This window comes from Eurosta solidaginis, chromosome X (genome assembly GCF_040869045.1).
Source record: "Eurosta solidaginis isolate ZX-2024a chromosome X, ASM4086904v1, whole genome shotgun sequence".
Classification (NCBI taxonomy): Eukaryota; Metazoa; Arthropoda; class Insecta; order Diptera; family Tephritidae; genus Eurosta; species Eurosta solidaginis.
In genome coordinates this window covers 69,573,239-69,599,902 of record NC_090324.1, presented here as the reverse complement: position 1 = coordinate 69,599,902, position 26,664 = coordinate 69,573,239, and the positions used below count along the sequence as shown (strand labels likewise).

Sequence of the window (26,664 nt, the reverse complement as noted above, 5' to 3'; positions counted from 1 at the left end):
GATTGTCCACATTTCGTGAAACGCACGCAACCGGACCAACGCACTCACAAGATTTATTTGACGGTATGGTTTTATCAGTAACATCGGGTATTTTCGTATAAACTTTCGATAGGGGTATACTATTATTACGACTCTCAGCCACAACGCTGTAGTTTATTTCCGAGGACGATAAGCTGGGTGTCCGTCTGTAGTCTAACGAACATCCCTCCTTGAGTTTTCCGACGTGCATTTTGGGCAAGATGGTTTGTTTTGCACAACAGCCATAAACAAGATTCGCCGCATCTTAAAACAGTCGTGATATCGATGACCAACTTCCTCATAGTTCCAATATTTGCTTTGACTAGAATCTATTGATGCAACATCCACCCTAGCATCACCAATATGATCTTGTCCGCCGTTATCATCATTTTTGAGATGATGGGAAACTTCGTATATCTGCCGACGCATTGGTGTTTGCCGCGGTACTGTACTGTTAAGGTCTCGAAAGAATTTTTTATGTCTTCGAGCCTCTCTTCTTAAAGTAACGATATCGCGTATGTCCAGATGTAGCAACTCGTGTCGAAGGTCAGGCTTTATATTTCGCTTGAGTGTCTCAACTAAATCAGACCCGTTCATAGGATGCCTTAATCTGTCACATATGCTCATAATGCTATCTAAAAGGTCATCAAAAAGTTCAGTCGGTTTGTGTTTCCTCTTCCTGATGTCATCTTTAATCTCCGAGTCAATTGAGAAGCCTTTGAATTGGCGTCGCATCGCCTCACATAACTCAAGCCAATCGAGATTCTCGCTGTTTTGACGATACCGCCAAAACCATTGCAGAGCTTTTCCCTCGAACAAGGAATGTACATGCTGACATAAAAGAGTAAAATTTCCATTCAAATGAAGAGATCTAAGGGTATTTATCCGATATATAAATTGGTTGATGGATAGGTATGGCATCGACAAAAATTAGTTGAAAAAAAAAGAACCTAAGTATATGCACTCGAACGGCAAAACCAAATGTACAGAACTTCTCCAAGTTCCGAATCATAAAAAATATCAAAATAATAGAGTAAAGCTTCAGGTGCTATAACAATAATTTTTTTAATTAATTAATGTTTATTTAAAGTTCGACTACTCTGTAGGGTATAAATAGCTGAGATTATTATTTAAGTTTATCGACATTTGTCTTCGCGTTACTCCAAAAAAAAAAAATGATGGCATGCGCTTACTAATACTATTTTCTAAATTCCTTGGTATTTCTCTGGCAAACTCCAGAAAGAAAAGATCCTCAAGAACTTAATATGAATGTATAATTTTCCCAATATTGCATGAAGGGTATGCTTTTGATATAAACCATATATATAAAATATAAAGCCCACTTCGGGCAAATCAAAAAAAAAAAAAAAAAATATGCGTTGAGAAAGAAAAACGTAATAAGGTAAAATATCTATGCCTTTAATCTTTTAAAGAGAAGTTAGATTAGTGGCAAGCAATCAGGATAACTCAATATACTTGAAATCCAAGCTTTTCTAACCATTCTTAGACAACGTTAAGGCGAAAAAAAAATTTACTATACACTAACACCAGATTCCGAAATAATCCAGAAATCTGCAACTCCTGCTTCTTTTAACCAATTCTTAGCTGTTAATGCAAAACAAAATACATATATACAAATATATGTTAATGGGGTTAGAAATTAAACCTCTCATGGTGGTTTGAGATTTCGAACTATTCGGGACCCTCGGCCGAATTCTGGTCCCACGTGGGTGCCATTTTTCTGTAACGAACTTCTCCTCACAATGCTGCTTAAACAAGATAAACCTACGAAGGTGCGTTTGGACTGAAGCGGGATAGCATACCTAGCTCTGCTTCAGCTTAGCTCAGGGACAATGGGGTGGGTTTTCTTCATCCTCGCGCAACGAAGTTGTACAAAAAACAAGTAAGGACGGGACTGTCTTCGGCTATGCCGAAGACTTCATACCTTTCATGAATGGGGCTGAACAATAATCTTATCCCGTTCGTAATCCCCGAATAATCGGATGTATAAGATAAGAAATACCTAGTGAACAGATCTACATACCTAAACGATTTTTAAGATAAATATAAAATAAAAAATAGGTAGGTACTTTGTTTGAGGATGCAAAGTTTTAAGTTTTTTGTGGTCTGCGTGTAAAAACTATGACTACGAATCACGTATTTCAACAATATATGACGTAAACGTAACTATTTGATGAAATGTTTTGAATTTTGAAGCTTTTAGCCGTAAAAAAGGGGCAAAAAAATACAGTTTATATGGGGTATATAATATATGTACCACCGATCTCTATGATTTTTTCAGACAACAATATATGCTATATACGTAAGCATTTGGTGAAATTTGAAACTTCTAGCTATTAAAACGGGGCAGAAATTGCGCAAAGTTTCTTATCTGAACAATCGGTTGTATGAGATATATACTATATATACCACCGATCTCTATGATTTTTTTCAGACAACAATATATACTATACACGTAAGCATTTGGTGAAATTTGAAGCTTCTATCTGTTAAAATGGGGAAGAAATTGCGCAAAGTTTCTTATCTGAACAATCGGTTGTATGAGATATATACTATATATACCACCGACCTCAATGATTTTATCAGACAACAATATATGCCATATACGTAAGCGTTCGGTGAAATTTGAAGCTTCTAGCTGTTAGAATGGGGCTAAAATTGCGAAAATATATATATATACTATATATATATACTATATATATATACTATATATACCACCATATATATACTATACATACCACCGATCTGTATGATTTTTTCAGACAACAATATATGCTATATACGTAAGCATTCGTTGAAATTTGAAGCCTCTAGCTCTTAAAATAGGGCAGTAATTACGAAAAGTTTCTTATCTGAACAATCGGTTGTATGAGATTATATATACCACCGGTCTCTATGATTTTTTCAGACAACAATATATGCTATACACGTAAACATTTGGTGAAATTTGAACATATCTAAACGATTTTTAAGATAAATATAAAATAAAAGATAAATATAAAATAAAAAATAGGTAGGTACTTTGTGTGAGGATGCAAAGCTTCACGTTTTTTGTGGTCTGCATGTAAAAACTACGACTACGAATCACGTATTTCAAAAATATATGCAGTAAACGTAACTATTTGATGAAACTTGATGAATTTTGAAGCTTCTATCCGTAAAAAAGGGGCAAAAATGACAGTTTGTATGAAGTATATAATATATATACCACCGATCTCTATGATTTTTTCAGACAACAATATATGCTATATACGTAAGCATTGGTGAAATTTGAAGCTTCTAGCTGTTAAAACGGGGCAGAAATTGCGCAAACTTTCTTATCTGAACAATCGGTTGTATGAGATATATACTATGTATACACCCGATCTCAATGATTTTTTCAGACATCAATATATGCTATACACGTAAGCATTTGGTGAAATTTGAAGCTTCTAGCTGTTAAAATTGGGCCGAAATCGCAAAAAAAAATATATATACTATATATATACCATCATATATATATTATATATATCACCGATCTCTATGATTTTTTGACACAACAATATATACTATATACGTAAGCAATCGGTGAAGTTTGAAGCTTATAGCTGTTAAAATGGGGTAGAAATTGCGAAAAGTTTCTTATCTGAACAATCGGTTGTATGAGATATATACTATATATACAACCGATCTCTATGATTTTTTCAGACAACAATATATGCCATATACGTAATCGTTCGGTGAAATTTGAAGCTTCTAGCTGTTAAAATGGGGCTAAAATTGCGAAAATATTTATATATAAATATATATATACTATATATATATACTATATATGTGGGATTTCTTTGTCTAGGGTTCCAATTAAAACTCGGTTAATTACTAGAACGTGTATATTAGCGTTTATTACATTTACATATACTTTTATATACGTGTTGTCAGTACCGCACTTCAAACTTGATTGTCGTTCGTCTCTTTTAACTAACTTGTGTTAGGCTCTCTTCGTCTAGTTCGGGTTGCCGGTCTAACTATTGCAGGGATGCAATTAGTGCAGTGTATAATTAAAAGGTATGTCCGCTTCTAGTTGTCCTACGTCCGTCTGTCAATCCCACATTCGGCCATCCTGATGCTTCATTCGACTCGGATGAAGGATTCCATGGTTTCATGTACTCTGCCACCGTGTGCGTTATTCTCGGACCTTCGACGTCACCAAATTTATGTACAATATAGCGACCGTGATCTTGTTTCTCTTTTATTTTGTATGGTCCGAAAAATTTTTGTTTCAGTCGAAGTCCTGCTCCATACTAAAAAAAAAAAATAAATGTAAGGCGCGATAACCTCCGAAGAGATCTAAGGCCGAGCTTCTCTTCCAATTTGCGTCGTGCTCCTCTTGATTTTTCCCTACAAATTGGCCGGACGGGACCTACATGTTTTATGCCGACTCCGAACGGCATCTGCAAGGCAGATGAGTTTTCACTGAGAGCTTTTCATGGCAGAAATACAATCGGAGCGCTTGCCAGACACTGCCGAGGGGCGACCCCGCTTAGAAAAATTTTCTTCTAATTGAAAAATCTTATTTCTAAAATTTTGATGTTGCTTTGCCCGGGAGTTGAACCCAGGGCATACGGTGTGATAGGCGGAGCACGCTACCATCACACCACGGTGGCCGCCTGCTCCATACTGGGTGCGCTTAATTGCGACCAACTCTCCGACTTCATACTCTGTTGCTTTCCTGCGGTTCTTGTTGAAGTTTCTCATATTTTCCTTTTGTATGCGAGATATGTTTTCACGCGCTTCCTCCCGCACTGTGTTCCTCTCTGCCTCCAGCTCTTCTATAACTGAATCTTCTAACAACCTTCGAATGTCATGGTTTGCGTTAACGCGCATATCGACACCAGTTAAGAGTTTGAACGGGGAATGCTGGGTGCTTCGCGTCGGCGTGGAATTTATTAGTTGTTGAACTCTGTCTACGTGCTTATAACACAACTTGGGATTTTCGATGCAAAGCTTCGTCAACATTGGCATAACTACTTTATGGACCCTCTCCACTTGTCCGTTACCGCGTGGCACACCAGTGGTTATAACTAGATGCTGAATGTGCTGACTTCTACAGTAGTCTTCGAAAGCATTTGATGTAAAACCAGTCCCTCTATCCGTTATAATCCTGGATGGGTTTCCAAATATCGCCGATTGTTTCTCTAAACGATCTAACACTTCGTCGCTACCTGTGCTCTTGGTGGGGTAAAGCCAAACAAATTTAGAAAACGCGTCGATGATCACTAAAATATAGTTGTATCGCTTTTTTGTTTCTTCCATAGGACCGACGTGGTCTAGATGAAATGTCACAAGCGGTTTGTCCTCTTTATTGATGGGGTTTAGCATTCCTTCCTTTTTCCCGGCTTTGGCCTCCGCGAATAGGCATTCTACACAGCTTTTCACGACGTGTGTAACCTTGGGTGCTATATCGTAGATAAAGAAATCTCTCTCAACCAAATCTTGTGTCTTCTTGGATGCGTAATGTCCTTGTCTGTGAGCTATCTCGATGATTTCTCGTTCCATAGGTGCTGGTACTACCATAAGTTCTTTAGCGAGATCTTTATGGATAATACCATGCTTTATATAAAAATCGTGATAATTTTCATGTTCCAAAACTTTCCGTATCGCTGCCAGCTTGTCATCCTTAAGCTGTTCTTCCTGTATTCTGTGTCGTAAACTATCAGTCATCATTAGACAATGCATACGGCTTAACGCATCCACATGCCTCATCTGTTTTCCTGAACGGTGCTCTATCTCATATTGGTAATCCTGAAGGTACATAGCCCAACGCGAAATTCGTAAGGGTACTTCTTGTCTTTTCATTGTAAGCGCAAACGCGTTACAATCCGTAATGATCTTAAATTTGATTCCCATTAAGTATACCCTCCACTTTTTGAGCGCTGCTACGATGGCTAAAACTTCCAATTCATATGAGTGGTATTTCTGTTCCGCGGTTGTAGTCTTCCTGCTCATGTATTCGATGGGATGCAGACATCTATCCTGCGAGTCTCTTTGCAGCAAGACTGCGCCATATCCCTGCATAGAAGCATCCGTGTGTATTTCCGTTTGCAATGCTGGATCGAATAGTCGGAGTACTGGTGGATTCACCAACGCAGTCTTTAATTGTTGGACTGAGGCTATTTGCTCGTTTTCCATTCGAAACTCTGCATGATTTCCCAAAAGATCAGTCAATGGTTTAGCCACCAGCGAATAGTTCGGAATGAAACGCCTAAAATACGAGGTGAGTCCCAAAAAGCGTTGCAACGTTTTAATGTCAGTCGGAACAGGGAAATTCTGTACTGCCTGAGTCTTTTCCTGCGACGGTGTTATAGTTGACGCCTCAACAACGTAGCCCAAGAAAGTAACTCGCCTCTTCAATATTTGGCATTTTTCCCACTTTATTTGTAACCCGTACAACTCTGCTGTCTCCAACACGCTTTTCAGACTAGTCAACCCATCCTCCACACTCTTTGAAGGAATAATTATGTCGTCCATGTATACAATAATTGTTTTATTGCGGATAAGCTCTCCTAACACCGCATGAATATATCTCGTGAAAACTGCTGGGGAGTTACAAATACCGAATGGAGCATATAGAAACTCATATTGCCCATTGTGTGTGACAAAAGCCGTGTACTTCCGTGACGCAATGTCTAATGGTACATGGAAAAATCCGTTACGAAGATCTAATGTTGTGTAGAAAGTTGCCGATTGAAGTGTTTGCAGCACGTCGTCAATCAACGGCATGGGGAAGTTGTCGCGTATAATTTTTTCATTTAATTTACGATAATCGCAGCACAATCGTTTTGTACCATCTTTCTTTGAAACGAGAACTATCGGTGACGCATACTCGGATGTGCTGGCCTGGATAATATTGTCGGCTAACCACTCCTCAATTTGTTTTTCGACAACGGCTTGATCTGCATAGGACAGTCGGCGCGGTCTTTGGTAAATGGGCACTTCATCCGACAAAATAATCTTCATCTCAATTGGCGATGGTTTTTCCTTCACACATCTGTAGTTTGTAATCAGACCTAGTACACTTGCTTTTGTATCGGGTTGTAAATGATCAAGCTCACACTGTGGCTCTACGCTCACGCTAACCCCAATTTGCAACATTGCCTCAACCTCTTTCTCCAATTCGCCTATATTCGCTTCCTTACTCACAACTAATTTCTTGCTAACTGGTGTTTTCTCTCTATTATCGAGTTCCTGAGTTGCAATTCTTTTCTTTAAAAATCTTACACCTTCATCATTTATGGCTATATCGACTTGACTCAAAATGTTTTTACCCAAGATAGCGTCGTACAAAATATCGCTCTCTTTAGTGACATGAAACTCGATGTCGACTTCGACTTCATCTAAACTCATACGCGCGGTGAAACATCCGATAGTTTTAATCATTTTGTTACCGATGCCATACAAGGTTTTAATTTTTGGTTGTAGATCAACATATCCAATGTTCACTAGAGTGTCGTATCTTATCGCGCAAATGTTACTACCCATGTCTAAAAGAGCTGAAAATGTGTGCCCGTTGATTTCTAAATCTCTAAATAGGCATGTATCTCGCGCAACTGGCTTAATATTTGCTTGTTCTTTGTCGTCGGTAACTACATGAACCTTCTTGTTTTCGCTGTTTTCTTCAGTACGCGATGTCGGCTGCTTACAATCATTGGCTTTATGACCAACTTGACTACACTTAAAGCACCGAACAGCCGAACGAGTGCAATGCCTAGCCAGATGCCCTACTTTTCCACACTTAAAACACGCTTTGCTGCCGTGGGTTTCACTTTTGTCTGTATTTTTCCCTTGAGGTGGTTGTGGAACCGCTCTACTACCTAAACTTTGGAATTGTCCATGACATTTTTCATATACGCGCAAGTTCTCTTTTAAATCAGCTATAGTGAGAGCTTGGTAAAGAATTTGTTTATTGGATCTCGTATCGGGTATACCCTCAATAAAATATTCAATGATACTGGCATCATCCATATCTAGCATGCTTGCAATTTCCATCAGCGAGTACAAATATTCTAGAAAGCTTTCATTTGCCCTCTTACGTCTGTTCTTTAATCGGCGATGGATTTCATTTGCACTAAGCTTAACTTCAAACTCTTCTTTAAGGATGGACTTTAACGAGTTCCAATCCTTAATTTCTCTCTGACTCCTAACAAATATTTTAGCCGCACCTTTAAGGAGTTGTTTTCCATAAATAAATTTTTGCAGGTCATTCCAATTAACAACAGCTGCATTACTCTCAAACTCTTGCAACCACTGATTAATGTCAGGTTGCCCACACCCTGAAAACGAAGACAGAGTATCCTCAATGTCTCGAAGACTAAAATAGCTATGAGTCGCATTGTTAAACCTATTCTGAAAACTTCCATCCGAATCTGAACTATCATCACCTTCTTCTCTGGAAAGGCCGAAGTGTTCTAAAAGCGTATCTTGGAGTTCACGTTTACGTCCCCTAGTTGATAGTCCTAACGATGTTAGTTTTTCCCTAAGACCGTTCAAGTTCAATGCTAAAATTTCGTTTACGTCCATGTCGACGTCTTTACAATAAATATGGTTTACAACTCAAGAGGTATATTATGTATTCAAATTGTATCAATACTTAAAATCACAAAAAAAGATTTTCTTTCTTGTCAATATATTGGTTGTGCTCAGAATTTCCTGTAAACAGGTTTTGTGAACTATTTCCGCGTAAATCGCAGTGTAAATTTACGTACAAAGTGGAAAACCAGTAAATGTTTCCTTTATTTTCTTAAGTCAAAGGTTTACAAGAACATCTGAGTGTTTATTAATTTAAAATTCAACTCTTGAATGAATTTGTTTTGAATCGATTTCAAAAATAACTTTGAGAAGTAAATTTTTTTTCGCTTCACTTTTAGACAAACTTAAACAGAAATGTTTTTTTTTTCACTCAACTAAAAACTATTCGACAGCTCTAGTTTGATACCGTGCACTCAAATTGCTTGAATGTTTGTTTTAATTCAGCCCAAATTCACAAAATGTAATTAGTATATTTAAACGCGGTCAAAATTTATTTTGCTCAAATAGTGGCTTTATCTGAACTGAAGCTCAATGTACTTATTTTGCAATTAAGATTTAATTACTAAACTGTCGAAATTATGTATGATTATTTTAATCAATCGAATTATTTTACTCAAGACAGAATGTGTCTAAAACGTCATCAGACATACAAACTCCAATTTAACTTTGCTCACCAGAAATATCGAACAGTGCACATACATGTATTACACAAAACGTACATATATTTATAACAACTTATCTGCAAATAACTCGAACAACTGCATTTAGTTTGATCTCGCCTGTAACGTCGCTGTAGCCAACTACTGTTTCAAACGCCTTCGTTCTGTTTCACTCAAACACGCATTAACTGACCTCAGCTCTGCTTTACTTCCACTCTTCCACTGCAATCGTAACCCTTCGTTACCTGGAACACAATGTGCCAGCTCAACTGTTCTCACTATCGAACCTCTGTCGACGCCACAATTTTCAATACACACTGCAGTAAAACTTAGATCAAACCTTCCTCGCTATCAACTCGCAGACAATTCTGCCAAACGCAATTGAATTTCAAACTTATTCAAATTGCAACTTATACCAATTGTTTGATCTTTCTCTGCTGCTGCTGACAGAATTTTAATGTTCGCTGCTTACTCTTGCTGTTTCGCGCAACTGAGGCTTGGCTGCGCTCTGCTACTGCTCTAACGAGATCTCCACTGAATGACGCCGTTATTTGCCACGGTATAACCGTTTCTTCTTTCCGTTATTTCTCTGGCTCTTATTTCGGGTGGTTTAATTTGCATTTACTTACACACCACGATTTTCCCAAGTTTTCTGTGTAAAAGTTGATGCTTTTTACACAAGCGAAGATGCGGTACTTTTCTCCTTCTGCTATGTGCGTTGCGATTTACCTCTGCCCTTGTTACAGTGCGCCCATATAATATGTGCATACATACACGTTCGCGTTTCTAATTTATGCAGCAATTTAACGATTGAACCGATTTTATTTTAGAAAACTTTTTTTTTCTCTTTTTACTTGTATAACGACTGTAAAAAATTCCGGGCGAGCCCCCAATTGTGGGATTTCTTTGTCTAGGGTTCCAATTAAAACTCGGTTAATTACTAGAACGTGTATATTAGCGTTTATTACATTTACATATACTTTTATATACGTGTTGTCAGTACCGCACTTCAAACTTGATTGTCGTTCGTCTCTTTTAACTAACTTGTGTTAGGCTCTCTTCGTCTAGTTCGGGTTGCCGGTCTAACTATTGCAGGGATGCAATTAGTGCAGTGTATAATTAAAAGGTATGTCCGCTTCTAGTTGTCCTACGTCCGTCTGTCAATCCCACATATATACCACCATATATATACTATATATACCACCGATCTTTATGATTTTTTCAGACAACAATATATGCTATATACGTAAGCATTCGTTGAAATTTGAAGCCTCTAGTTCTTCAAATAGGGCAGTAATTACGAAAAGTTTCTTATCTGAACAATCGGTTGTGGGGGATATATATTATATATACGACCGATCTCATCAATTTTTTCAGGCAACAATATTTGCAATATACTAAAGTACATAGTGAAGTTTGAAGCTTCAATCTGTTAAATTGAGTAAGATATTACAAAAATCCTCTTTTTCTGAAAAATCGTTTGTATGGAGGATATATGCTATAGTGGTCCGATCCGGCCGGTTCCGACAAATGTCTAATCGGAAACCCAAATACACCTGCTCACCAAATTTTATCAAGATATCTCAAAAATTGAGGGACTAGTTTGCATACAAACTGACAGACGGACAGACGGACAGACAGACAGACGGACATGGCTAAATCAACTCAGCTCTTCATTCTGATTATTTCGGTATACTTAATGGTGGGTCTATCTATTTTCCTTCATTTTCATGAAAGGTATAAAAATAGGTAGGTACTTTGTGTGAGGATGCAAAACTTCACGTTTTTTGTGGTCTGCATGTAAAAACTACGACTACGAATCACGTATTTCAAAAATATATGAAGTAAACGTAACTATTTGATGAAACTTGATGAATTTTGAAGCTTCTATCCGTAAAAAAGGGGCAAAAATTACAGTTTGTGTGAAGTATATAATATTGTAACGAATTTGCTTGCAATTCCTTTTATTTGCCCTTTTGCTAGGTTCGTATCGCTAAACTGTTGAATAAATAACTCCAATATTGCATGATGGGAAAACGGCCTTTATTAAAATACTTCACAATAACACTCAAACTGTGCAACGAATAGCTCAATAACCAAACTGATAGCTTAAATGAAACTGACTTTCAAAATAATACTGCTATTACTCGCTAGATATCGTCTTAGTCGTAACTGCTTGACAACTCAAATCAAACTGAATTCCAGCGCCTCTACATTTGTCGCCTTTTATACTCTTTGATTTTAACATTCGCATCTTCTAGGCGCTTCCATAATCTACTAGTCCATTAGCTCTCAAACATCTCAGCTGTAACTACAATTGCACAATTCTATAGTTTTTCTCATTTCATACTAATAGGAGTATCTCAGATATATGCATGTGTTGGTGCATTGACTCTCCGCTGCTCGTATACGTACATGGTACATATGTATAGACGCAATTATTTATTCGTTTATGTAGATACATAATGATTGAATTATTGATGTGAATGTTTGTAGTTTACAGTCTCTCGCGCACACATAGGCGTATAAGTAAATGCATCAGTGTGTGACATCTTTCGGCTGCCTTATATATATGTATACATGATTTGATTATTGACGTAAATATCGCTTAGCATGGCTTTAGTGATGGTATAGCTTAGTGATGCTAATATCCGTGACACTGCCCTCCACCTAAGTCTGATCGTCCCGATCAGACAAATCTCTCGATCTAAAGGCTGCTATTCTCTCCAAATGAACCAATTTCATTTTGGTTCGTGGTTTGGTAGTGGTTTGTATGCGCTACACTACATCGTTGATCCATTTTACAACTTTGTATGGGCCTTCCCAGTTACACTGCAATTTCGGAGACAAACCTTTTTTCCGTTGTGGGTTGTATAGCATCACCAAATCTCCTTCCTGAAACCCTTCGGAATTAATGGTTTATCGTACCTCGCTTTATCTTGTCATTCATAATCTTTGCTCGTTGCCTTACCAGATCGTGTATCTCTCTCAGCTCTTCTTCCAAGACACCAGTGGATTTCTTGACATTCCTCTCCGCATCGGCATCTATCCCATACTTCAAATCAGCTGGCAGTCGAAGGTCATTGCCAAAAATTACCTTTGCGGGAGTTTGGCACGCTGTGTCATGTATTGCCGATGCTATTGCCATCAAGAATAATCATGACATAACTGATGTGGCTCTAGCCAAGTCCTTATTGGTACTTCTCTACTTCCTTAAATGCTCCTCCAAGGTTCTATTGAAACCGTTCCTCCTTACCCATCGACTGAGATGCAGTTGTCCTGTTCTTCAATTCCCTACTCTTGCACTTCGACTGAACACAGCTGACATTACTGCAATGTCAAATTAAGCCCAGTTCTAACCTTGTAACAACCACCTACACCTTACTTCTTAACCACTTCTGCTCCTCACCATTTCGCAAACCCCATGTACTACTGTTTCTGCCTCTGGTGGGATTGGACACCTTCGGCCATTTACTGAAATAATCCATAACCACCAGTACGTATTTGTTTCTGCGGTTGCTAGTAGGAAATGGACTTGCGACATCCATGGCGATCCTTTCAAATGGTGCACCTGAAATATACTGCTTCATCTGGCCATGACTTCGGGTTTCGGGCCCTTTCGCTCTGTTGCATACCTCGCAATTGGCAATCCACTCGGTGACCGACTGACGGCAACCAACCCAATAGAATCTCTGCTTAATTTTCTCGAGTGTCTTCGTGATTCCAAGATGACCTCCACTTGGACCATTGTGCAGATCGCTGAGTACGTCAGGAATCCTCTTTCTGGGAACAACTATTACTTCTTCTTGCATTGACCATCCTCACTCTCCCATACTCGATGCAAGCAACCGGATATCAATTACAAACTGTTCCACTGTGCCCAATATGACTTCGCAATGGGACTCTCTGCTTGCTCTTTCGTTTCGTTCGAGCCCTTGCATGACATGTGACAGATCTGTATCTTCTAGCTGACACTTTCTTAGTTGTTCCTTGTCCCATTCATCCGTACACGTTATAGTCATTAGCCGGACATCTATAATGTCTTCTTTAGCCTCGGCCTTTGAACAGTGCTTGCATTCCAAACTACATGGCCTTCGTGACATCGCATCGGCATTTCCATGGGTACTACCTTTCCGATGCTCAATGGAAAAGTTATAGCTTTGTAGTCATTCAATCCACCGTACCAATTGTCCTTCCGGATTACGGAACTGCAGAAGCCATTTCAACGCAGCGTGATCTGTCCTGACACGGAATCGCTGGCCGTAGAGGTATTTGTGAAAATGTTTAATGCACTCTACCAATGCCAACAGCTCTCTCCGCGTAACACAGTAGTTCCTCTCTGGTTTTCCAATCGAACGGATGTAATATGCAACCACCTTCTCCTGTCCATCGACCAGTTGTGATAAAACGCCTCCTATAGCATATCCACTCGCATCTGTATCTAGAATAAATGTTGCTCCTGGAATCGGATATGCTAACATTGGGGCAGTGCACAAACGCTCCTTCAATGTTTGGAAAGCCACTTCTTGCTCCTTCTTCCATTCAAAAGCTTTATTTTTTCTTGTAAGCTCATGGAGGCTATGGGCTACGCTGGAAAAATTTAGTACAAAGCGGCGGAAGGAACTTCTCAATTCATGTAGGTTCTGTGGCCTTGGCCAATCCTTTACAGTCTCTATTTTTTCGTTCGCAGTGCAGATGCCCTCTGTTGTTACCTTGTGACCCAAATAATTGACTTCCTTTTTAAACAGCGCACACTTTTTGGGACTTAACTTCAGACCAGCGCCAGCTATTCTCTGGAAAACTTCCTCCAAGTTCTTAAGATGTTCATCAAAGTTCTTACCCAATACAATGATGTCGTCCAGGTACAGCAAGCATGTTTTCCAATGTAGTCCTTTCAGTACCTGGCCCATAAGTCCTTCAAAAGTAGCTGGTGCATTACAAAGTCCAAAAGGCATCACTGTAAATTGCCAAAGACCATCACCGACACTGAAGGCTGTTTTCTCTTTATCTTCCTCCTTCACCTCCACTTGCCAGTAGCCGCTTTTCAAGTCCAGCGTGGAAAACCATTTCGTACCAGACAGCGAGTCCAGAGTGTCGTCAATTCTTGGCAATGGGTAGCTATCCTTTTTCGTTACGTCATTCAACTTCCGGTAGTCCACGCAAAACCTCATTTTTCCATCCTTCTTCTTTACAAGTAATACCGGTGAGCTCCGTGGACTAGCTGATGGTTCGATGACGCCGCTGTCGCTCATTTCTTGTATGATTTGACTCACAACTTCCCGCTTTGATGTTTCACAACAATGGTGCGGCCTGGTTTGGAACCATCCTGGTCAAATATGTTCGCGCACTTTAGGAGCAGTTGTTTTGCCTTACTCTGATAGGCTTCCTCTAGCCCCTGCGTCCATGCCGTTATGTCATTTGAAAAATCAGTATTACGAGATGAAACGTGTTCCTGGAGCTGTTCACAGTTAATAACTACTTCAGCCTCTTCCCAAAATAGCTCCATTGGTCAGTTTAAGTGGTGACTTGAACTCAATGAGTACTCTTACTGGAATACGTCCATCTTGCTTTGTCATAGCCAGGGTTTTTCCTACAAATATATTCAGTGGTGATTTATTTGCTGCTTCGACAACCCACAATTTGTTTGTCCCACAATCTCCATCAACCTTTGCCCAGATGACTGCTTCTGATTTTGGTGGTATTTGCTGACTCTCTTCCACCAGCACTCGTGTACTGCTGTAGCGTCTCTAGTAGCCGAAATTAAGTGGCACATACATGTTCTTATATCGCATCGTCTTGCTTTGCATATCGATCTTGATGCCTTGGTTGATTAAGAAGTGCACTCCAATTATGATTTCATCAACAATACCTGCCACTATAAAATTGTGAAGTACCGTGACGTTCCCAATTGCTAGTTCACATTCTACTTCTCCAATTACCTGGGTGTCCTCTCCCGTGGCTGTACGTAATCTTGCTCCAAGCAATGGTCTTATCTTCTTGTTGACTAAATCTGATCGAATGATGGAATGGGATGCACCCGTATCTACAGTCAGTAAACGTTCCTTTCCATCCACATGTCCTCCGACAGTAAGATTGCTTGACCTTCTTCCAATGTGCCCTGGCTTCCCACACTTAAAGCATTTCACTGCATCATTATTCTTCTGCTGCGTACCCTTCAATGCTTCCAAAATTGCGTCTACCCAGTCTGGCCTTTCCACTTCCAAGCGATGAGCTTTGTACGCTGGCTTACTCAAAAATGACACTGTTTCTTGAGTCAGTGAATCGGATACCGTTTCTGCGAATGTAGGTTTTGGGTTTGCATATGTCGCTCGCTTCGTTTCTACGTCCCGTATGCCATTTATAAAACTCTGGATTTTTACCCAATCGGTGTACTCCACGGGTGCGTCCGCATTTGCCAAATGTGCCAACCTTTCAGCATCCGAGGCAAACTCCTGCAAAGTCTCATTCGCTCTTTGGTGACGGTTTTGCAACTCAATTTGGAATATCTGTTTTCTATGCTCGCTTCCATAACGTCTCTCGACAGCGGCCCTCAATGTTTCATAGCTGTTCCGTTCGTACTCTGGAATAGTCTGTAAGATTTCGGCAGCTGGTTCTTTCAATGCTACGAAGAGTGCAGCAACTTTATCTTCAGCATTGTTGTTCACTTTTGCGGTCTTCTCAAACTGTAGCTTAAAGACCTGGGAAGGAACAGAACCGTCAAACGATGGTGTTTTTACCTTTGGATTACTCACTGAAACTGTTGGCCGATTTAATTGCAACTCCTGTATACGACCTCTCAAAGCTTCTATCTCAGCATCAATTTTGTCCTCGAGCTGCACAATTTTTGTATCCTGTGCTTCCAGCTTTGATGTTACCCTTGCTTCCTGTGCTTCAAACTGCGAAGACATTTGCGCCACCTGCAATGATAAGCGCTCCTCTTGTGCTTCCATCTTAGATGTTATAAGTGTCTCTTGCGACTCCAGTTGGGATGTCATATATGTCTTCTGTTCTTCGAGCTGTGTAGAAATTTGTGTTTCCTGTGCTTCAATCTTCGATGTTATGCGTGTCTCCTGCGATTCCAATTGAGATGCCACTGTCGATGTTTGAGCAGTTATTGCAGCCAATATCATGTTCAAGTCTGTGCTCGTAACTGTCTGCGATGCTCCGTTTTTCTCTTCAATTTTTGTTGTTGTGTCGTCCCCATTAGGATAAAATACAAACTCGTCCACATCAATTCCTTGCGACTCGATTAGCTCTCGTAGCCGTGCTTGAAGTTCGATCTTATTGCCGGTTGTTATTAATCCACGGTTCTCCAACTCCTTTTTCAGTTGCTGGATCTTCAATTCACTGAACTTTGCCATGTCCAAGTTGTATTCCCAATCTTAGGAATTTATTCAACAATTCCTCTTCTGACATCAATTGTAACGAATTTGCTTGCAATTCCTCTTATTTGCCCTTTTTCTAGGTTCGTATCGCTACACTGTTGAATAAATAACTCCAATATTGAATAATGGAAAAATGGCCTTCATTAAAATACTTACCAATAACACTCAAACTGTGCAACGAATAGCTTAATAACCAAACTGATAGCTTAAATGAAACTGACTTTCAAAATAATACTGCTATTGCTCGCTAGATATCGTCTTAGTCGTAACTGCTTGACAACTCAAATCAAACTGAATTCCAGCGCCTCCAGATCTGTCGCCTTTTATACTCTTTGATTTTAACATTCGCATCTTCTAGGCGCTTCCAGAATCTACTAGTCCATTAGCTCTCAAACATCTCAGCTGTAACTACAATTGCACAATTTTATAGTTTTTCTCATTGCATACTTATAGGAGTATCTCAGATATATGCATGTGTTGGTGCATTGACTCTCCGCTGCTCGTATACGTACATGGTACATATGTCTAGACGCAATTATTTATTCGTTTATGTAGATACATAATGATTGAATTATTGATGTGAAACACACATAGCCGTATAAGTAAATGCATCAGTGTGTGACATCTCTCGGCTGCCTTATATATGTGTATACATGATTTGATTATTGACGTAAATATCGTTTACCATGGCCTTAGCATCGCCACCGATCTCTATGATTTTTTCAGACAACAATATATGCTATATACGTAAGAATTTGGTGAAATTTGAAGCTTCTAGCTGTTAAAACGGGGCAGAAATTGCGCAAAGTTTCTTATCTGAACAATCGGTTGTATGAGATATATACTATGTATACACCCGATCTCAATGATTTTTTCAGACATCAATATATGCTATACACGTAAGCATTTGGTGAAATTTGAAGCTTCTAGCTGTTAAAATGGGGCCGAAATCGCAAAAAAAATATATATACTATATATATACTATATATACCATCATATATATATTATATATATCACCGATCTCTATGATTTTTTGACACAACAATATATACTATATGCGTAAGCAATCTCTATGATTTTTTCAGACAACAATATATGCCATATACGTAAGCGTTCGTTGAAATTTGAAGCTTCTAGCTGTTAAAATGGGGCTAAAATTGCGAAAAAATATATATATACTATATATACCACTATATATATACTATATATACCAACGATCTGTATGATTTTTTCAGACAACAATATATGCTATATACGTAAGCATTCGTTGAAATTTGAAGCTTCTAGCTCTTAAAATAGGGCAGTAATTACGAAAAGTTTCTTATCTGAACACTCGGTTGTGGGGGATATATACTATATATACGACCGATCTCATCAATTTTTTCAGGCAACAATATGTGCAATATACGAAAGTATATGGTGAAGTTTGAAGCTTCAATCTGTTAAATTGAGTAAGATATTACAAAAATCCTCTTTTTCTGAAAAATCGGTTGTATGGAGGATATATGCTATAGTGGTCCGATCCGGCCGGTTCCGACAAATGTCTAATCGGACACCCAAATACACCTTCTCACCAAATTTTATCAAGAAATCTCAAAAATTGAGGGACTAGTTTGCATACAAACATACAGACGGACAGACAGACAGACGGACATGGCTAAATCAACTCACCTCTTCATTCTGATTATTTCGGTATAGTTAATGGTGGGTCTATCTATTTTCCTTTAAGGACTTACAATTTTGGGTTTCGTGACGAAATTAATATACCATTTCATTTTCATTAAAGGTATAAAAATAGGTAGGTACTTTGTGTGAGGATGCAAAGCTTCACGTTTTTTGTGGTCTGCATGTAAAAACTACGACTACGAATCACGTATTTCAAAAATATATGAAGTAAACGTAACTATTTGATGAAACTTGATGAATTTTGAAGCGTCTATCCGTAAAAAAGGGGCAAAAATGACAGTTTGTATGAAGTATATAATATATATACCACCCATCTCTATGATTTTTTCAGACAACAATATATGCTATATACGTAAGCATTTGGTGACATTTGAGGCTTCTAGCTGTTAAAACGGGGCAGAAATTGCGCAAAGTTTCTTATCTGAACAATCGGTTGTATGAGATATAGACTATGTATACACTCGATCTCAATGATTTTTTCAGACATGAATATATGCCATACACGTAAGCATTTGGTGAAATTTGAAGCTTCTAGCTGTTAAAATGGGGCCGAAATCGCAAAAAAAAAATATATAAATACTATATATATACTATATATACCATCATATATATATTATATATATCACCGATATCTATGATTTTTTGACACAACAATATATACTATATACGTAAGCAATCGGTGAAATTTGAAGCTTATAGCTGTTAAAATGGGGTAGAAATTCCGAAAAGTTTCTTATCTGAACAATCGGTTGTTTGAGATATATACTATATATACAACCGATCTCTATGATTTTTTCAAACAACAATATATGCCATATACGTAAGCGTTCGGTGAAATTTGAGGTTTCTAGCTGTTAAAATGGGGCTAAAATTGCGAAAATATATATATATACTATATATATACTATATATACCATCATATATATATTATATATCACCGATCTCTATGATTTTTTGACACAACAATATATACTATATGCGTAAGCAATCGGTGAAATTTGAAGCTTATAGCTGTTAAAATAGGCTAGAAATTCCGAAAAGTTTCTTATCTGAACAATCGGTTGTATGAGATATATACTATATATACAACCGATCTCTATGATTTTTTCAGACAACAATATATGCCATATACGTAAGCAATCGGTGAAATTTGAAGGTTATAGCTGTTAAAATGGGGTAGAAATTCCGAAAAGTTTCTTATCTGAGCAATCCGTTGTATGAGATATATACTATATATACAACCGATCTCTATGATTTTTTTAGACAACAATATATACTATATACGTAAGCAATCGGTGCAATTTGAAGCTTATAGCTGTTAAAATGGGGTAGAAATTACGAAAAGTGTCTTATCTGAGCAATCGGTTGTGGGGGATATATACTATATATACGACCGATCTCATCAATTTTTTCAGGCAACAATATGTGCAATATACGAAAGTATATGGCGAAGTTTGAAGCTTCAATCTGTTAAATTGAGTAAGAAATTACAAAAATCCTCTTTTTCTGAAAAATCGGTTGTATGGAGGATATATGCCGATCCGGCCGGTTCCGACAAATGTCTAATCGGACACCCAAATACACCTGCTAACCAAATTTTATCAATATATCTCAAAAATTGAGGGACTAGTTTGCATACAAACAGACAGACGGACAGACGGACATGGCTAAATCAACTCAGCTCTTCATTCTGATTATTTCGGTATACTTAATGGTGGGTCTATCTATTTTCCTTTAAGGACTTACTATTTTGGATTTCGTGACGAAATTAATATACCATTTCATTTTCATGAAAGGTATAACAAGAGATATGTATGCCGTCTATAAAACTACAGAAACATTTTACGCGAAACTAATCAAGCGAAACTAAATCTTGCAGCAAAAAAAAAAAATCATTTCATATGTCTACTATACAAGTATGGGGATATGGAGTATTTGGCAAAAACGGCAGTCGAGGGGAGAAAAAGGTGGACCATTCCCCCCTGTCTACACCCACCCAACCTGTTAGCCACGAAAGATATTTTGTATAGGTTAACCCTAGCTATACTTACTTCTGCTCAGCTCATCGTACCTCTACATTTCGTCATCGAGCAAAAGAAATTTAGATCTTCATTTTAATATTCCGGTTTTAACATCTTATTCAATTCAAATATAAACTAAAGTTTAAGTCCTACGCCTACATCAGAATACTTAGTAAATTAGCATACTCTTTGTGAATATTTAGGAATATAATTTCAACATTTCGCAAGTATCAAAAAAAAAAACTATTTGCCTAATATTTAATATTCGTAATTTTCCGACACGACAGCAATAAAAAAAATGTCTCCTTACTACGTCTACATAACATCAGTAGGTTCGATCCGAACACATATTTTGGTAATTTTTCTTTGTTACAAGATTAGGACAGATTACTTACATCCATTCAGCTATCCCATCGATGCGACGGTGGGCCCAGCGACGATGACGTTGTAGATGATGCCTTCAAAGAAATAACAAGCGAACGACGTTGCACAAGAACAATCATTAAAAAGGTAATTACGGTCTAGGAGGTTGGACCAGTGCTAACCGAATAACTTATATATGATTTCTTTTTATAATTATGTACGTAAACAAGTTCCCTTTTTCAACCTCAAACAATCATATACATGCTCAAACGCACACAAAGCTATACGCCTAGAACAATGCAATGAACTATTGCGAATATTTTACATTACTCTTTTTCTCCTAACACTTAAAACTTGACATCTTGCAACTTTGATACAATTCTTTTTTTTTTGTTTTGTTTTTTATGAATATTACTTATATTATTGTCTCTATATTTCTATTTTTATTATTACCTATAAATGTATTTACTTATTTATTTTTCCTTTGCTAACATTTGTGCTGGCACTTTTCATTATTTTCTTCATCATTTTAGAACTCAATAAAACATAATAGAATTAAGGGCTTCTTAGATATGGTATTATAAATTCTTTTTTTTTTTTTGTAATAAACTTTCTAAATTTGTATTCAAAAATTCGGAAGTTCCCTACGAAATTTACATTCCGATTAACCAAAGAGATTCATGCCTTTCGAGCTGCTTATCTTTCTGAATACATTCTTGGATTGCAAGACCTAAGAATGTTTTTTTTTTTGTAATAAAAGAAATAAAAATGATTATTTCACGAACAGCAACACTGGCACTATGGATTTCGGGTTCTTCAGGGTAGGCCTGAGGATCATAATTTTGGGAATACGGCGTCAAGCGCGGATCTCTACAGATGTCTACGCCTTTAAGGACAAGCGCCTAGGTTGGCGCTCAAAGTCACTTCACCTTCATTTTGCATAATTATGGTTGTAACTAACGCACTTATTATTTTATTTTAGATCAACATAAAATCGTTTAAAGTTTTTGTTAGTTTATACTAACTTAGTGTAAAAAGTCACCATACATCACATTTTTACTTTCTTGTTTGAAAAATCTTTTAAAATTTTCCTCACCAACATATCAAGGTTTATTTTTTTTTTCTTTTGAAAAAGACGTTTTGAATTCAATTGCAGGCAAAAGACTGACTTTTTCTGCTGCACTCAACCTCAAGCTCAGCTCAAAAAGTCTCCCTAAACTTGAACTAAAGTTGAACTAGGGCTAGCGGTTATTACAGCTGTTGGTCCAGTTTAGTGCAATGTTAATCAATAAAGAAATAGTAGGCATAGAAGAATTTGAAATAATAGTGGGCATAGATGACTTCACGTACACCCTACTTAAATATACTTTCTGGCCTCTCTTTACCAATAAAGAAAATTATTTATATTTATTCTTTGCCAAAAAAGTTTCGTATTAGCGAATTAGGTATTTTGTGGATTAGGCATTTACGAATTAAGTATGAATTAAGTATATTGTGAATTATATATTCACGAATTAAGTATGAAATAGGTGTTCCTAAATTAAGTAAGTATGAATAAGGGTTAAACGAATTCCGACTCTGTTTCTCCGTTCGGCGGTCGCTGTACTGTGCTCGTGGGCTGGTTTATGCCTGTGCTCGTCTGCCCTGGCTCTTGCTTCCCTGGGCGACAGGCCCTCCTCAAGGTATCGGAGATACCATTTTGTACCAGACCCACCTAGTCCCAGGCGCCATTTATCTGTAAGCGATCCTGGTCTGCCCGGTGGTGGTAGTGCAGGTTGCCTGCCCCTGTTATGCCTTCTGTTGGGCCGCTTCCACTCTTCCCGGTGTCGCTCCCTTTCTGGGACCTGTCGCAGCTACCTTGTGAGCTGCTTCCAGAATCCTGCTTCGACGGTGAGCGCCCATGTTTACTTGGCTCCCTAGAGGGCCTGCTATGGTTTTTTTTGCTACCTTCGCTCATTTGTATAGAGGTACCGTCGGAGCTACGCTTAGTTTGTGTACCTCTTTCCTCGGGGGGCCCGCGCTGCTCTATGGTGGTACTGGGCCCTCCATGGTTCGCGGGTTTGTTCCTGGACGCCGGCCCCTCCTGTTCCCCGTTTTTGATGTGCCCGCGCTGCTCACCAGTGGCCGAGATGCCTCTGGGGATCGCGGGTTTCGTCGCATTTTGCTTACTATGCTCTTCTGGCCCGCGTTGCTTTCCTTGGTTTTCTATATTGCCCTTAGGGTTTGCGGGTTTAAGAGCCGGTTCTATGTGCACTCCAGCGCTGGTGGAGGGAGATTTATCGTCCCTCATATGCTCTAAAAAGAGCATTGCCTCCTCTATCGAGAGGTTGTCCAGGAATTTCCTGGAGTACCTGCGTGGCCTGCTACTGCTTTGCCCGCTGCTCTTCTTGGAGCCCGTTTTCTTTGTTGCGTTGCTGTTGTTGTTTGTTTTTTGTTGTTTTTATTTGTTTGTTTATCCATTATTGTCGTACGACAACATGCTTGACGTGGCAAGCGTAGTTGTCAAATTATTTAAGTGGGGAACTGGGTTGGTCCGCCGCGGCAGAGCCCCTTGACGCGGTAAGGCCATGGTTACTCCCCAAGGTGGCCCAGTGTTGGGGAGGCGCCGTTATAATACAGCCGGTGTTGTGAACCTCCTGGCTGCAAACCAGTCCAATGGGCACGGTGACGCATGACACCCTGGATTAGGAGGTGACAGTTCCTGGTTACCGATAGCATTCGACCACATTTGTCAGGTGAGCGCGGTTGCGTCACTCCCATCTGACCAATTAGTATCAAATTCGATAGGGATAAGCCCCTGCACCGCTAAAAGGTGACTGTCTTCGCAGAGGAAGTATAAAAAAAAGTTTAAAAATTTTATGCTGAACTCAATTGACTGACGGAAACGTGTAGCCCCACGAGTAATTGAAGAAAAAAAAATTTTTTTTTCCTTTGTTCTCAAAAAAAATCGCCTGATTATCCCGCTATGGTTTATGCAAAAAGTATGTACATAAGTGTTTATTGTAACACCTCCAATAGTTATTCTATTGTGGCCATATCACCTAATTTAGAAAACAATTCGATACTCGAATGGCCCTTTGGGTATATTTGGCATGAGCGCTACAAATGAATATGAATTTCCTACCCTTTTTATGACCTTTGATTTAATTCTTTGGGGAGCTAGTTTGGAATTGAAAAATTGAACAAGGTTACTTTGCGCGAAATTTCTCCTCACCACTAATTGTACCAGTTTAAATTCACGAAGATGAATGAGATTGTAAGAACGAGCATTTTTATCATAAGCAGTTAGGATCCTTTTCCTGATGTCTTTCGGAAATATGTCAAATTCGTCTTCCCGTTCCAGTTTAGTATTCTCATCACTCATTCCATGGTTCCTTAGTACTTTGTAATCGTTTCCGTTCGTCATCATATTCTGTCCGAATACAATCAAGTTGGGATATTTTCCAGTCCCGCTTATCCTTCCGAAGGAATGATCGCAATGCTTCGATTATAGACCGGTTCACTCGCTCCGAAGTGTTTGCTTGTTGCGAATAAACAGCCGTTTTTACATAGGTAATCCCATATTTATTCAGAAGAGAGGTAAAATCTTTACTCACAAACTGACTGCCATTATCCGAGACCATTGTTTCCGGCACGCCAAAACACTCAAACTTGCTTTCTTTCAAAAACTGCATTAACAGGTTTGAAGTGAACTTATTAAGTGGCTTCAAAAATGTAAACTTTGGGAAATGGTCCAACACTATTAAAATTCCAATATTTCCATTTTTGGATCTAGGAAAAGGCCCTATTAGGTCATTATACAAACGTTGGAATGGCCGTTTGCTACTCACTAGCTGACCCATTGGAGGGCGCAGTGCGTATGTTTGCGATTTCGACGTTTTACACAATTCGCAAGATAGTACATAATTCCGCACATCTACAACCATTCCCGGCCAAAACAAATTTCTTCATATCCGTTCTAAAGTTTTGGTTATTCCACCATGTGCTGCAGAAGGAGTGTTGTGAGACTTTTACATCACATCCTTTCTCAGCCCCACTGGTACTAAGAGATTCCATGGTTCCGGTTCCAAATTGCTTTCAGTCTCGAATGATGTTCGATGGTAAATAAACTTAGCTATAACTCCATACTCCGGTAATTCAGATTTTGAAAATGTCTATCTTAATTGCTTATAACAATATTTTTGTACATGGGTCATGCGTATATTTTTATATTCAGTTGAGCAGAGCTCACAGAGCATATTAACTTTGATTGGATAACGGTTGGTTGTACAGGTATAAAAGAATCGAGATAGATATAGACTTCCATATATCAAAATCATCAGTATCGAAAAAAAATTCGATTGAGCCATGTCCGTCCGTCCGCCCGTTAACACGATAACTTGAGTAAATATTGAGATATCTTGATGAAATTTGGTATGTAGGTTCCTCGGCACTCATCCCAGATCGCTATTTAAAATGTACTATATCGGACTATAACCACGCCCACTTTTTCGATATCGAAAATTTCGAAAAGTGGAAAAAGTGGGATAATTCATTACCAAATACGGATAAAGCGATGAAACTTGGTAGGTGAGTTGAACTTACGACACAGAATAGAAAACTATTAAAATTTTGGACAATGGGCGTAGCACCGCCCACTTTTAAAAGAAGGTAATTTAGAAGTTTTGCAAGCTGTAATTTGGCAGTCGTTGAAGATATCATGATGAAATTGGCAGGAACGTTACTCTTTTTACTATCATTAAGCATACATCTTAATAAAAATTAGCTAAATCGGAGAACGACCACGTCCACTTTTAAAAAAAATTTTTTTAAAGTCAAATTTTAAAAGAAAAGTTAATATCTTTACAGTATATAAGTAAATTATGTCAACATTCAACTCCAGTAATGATATGGTGCAACAAAATACAAAAATAAAATAAATTTTCAAAATGGGCGTGGCTCCGCCCTTTTTCATTTAATTTGTCTAGGATACTTTTAATGCCATATGTCGAACAAAACATCACCAATCCTTGTGAAATTTGGTAGAGGCTTAGATTCTAGGACGATAACTGTTTTCTGTGAAAAAGGGCGAAATCGGTTGAAGCCACGCCCAGTTTTTATACACAGTCGACCGTCTGTCCTTCCGCTCGGCCGTTAACACGATAACTTGAGCAAAAATCGATATATCTTTACTAAACTCAAAACAACAAAAATTGTTTACTAAACTCAGTTCACGTACTTATCTGAACTCACTTTATATTGGTGTATACAATGGCTGAAATACGACATGACCACGCCCACTTTTTCGATATCGAAAGTTACTAAAAATGAAAAAAATTACATAATGTATACCAAATATGAAAAAAGGGATGAAACAGGGTAGTTGGATTGGTCTATTGACACAAAATATAACTTTAGAAAAAAACTTTGTAAAATGGGTGTGACACCTACCATATTAAGTAAAAGAAAATGAAAAAGTTTTGGAGGGCGAAATCAGAAGCCCTTGGAATCTTGGAAGGATAACTGTTCGTGGTATTACATATATAAATAAATTAGCGGTATCTTGGTCAATATCTCGAAAACGCCTTCACATATACAACTACCACCACTCCCTTTTAAAACCTTCATTAATACTTTTATTTTGATACCCATATTGTACAAAAGCATTCTAGAGTCAACCCTGGTCCACCTTTATAACGATATTCCGAACCTATAGAACTAAGGTCCACTCCCTTTTAAAATACTCATTAACACTTTTCATTTGATACCCATTCGTACAAACAAATTCTAGAGTCACCCCTGGTCCAGCTTTATGGCGATATCTCGAAAAGGCCTCCACCTATAGAACTAAGGCCCTCGCTCTTTAAAAATACTCATTAACACCTTTCATTTGATACCCATATCGTACAAACGCATTCTAGAATCACCCCTGGTCCACGTTTATGGCGATGTCTCGAAAAGGCGTCCA

At 38.4% G+C, this 26,664-nt stretch overlaps 1 protein-coding gene across 3 annotated transcripts in view; it reads left to right on the top strand.

Moving 5' to 3' along the window:
- Positions 1-26,664, top strand: part of LOC137234356 (transcriptional activator cubitus interruptus-like) — a 639,403-nt gene that overhangs the window by 212,864 nt on the left and 399,875 nt on the right. The window lies entirely within an intron of this gene.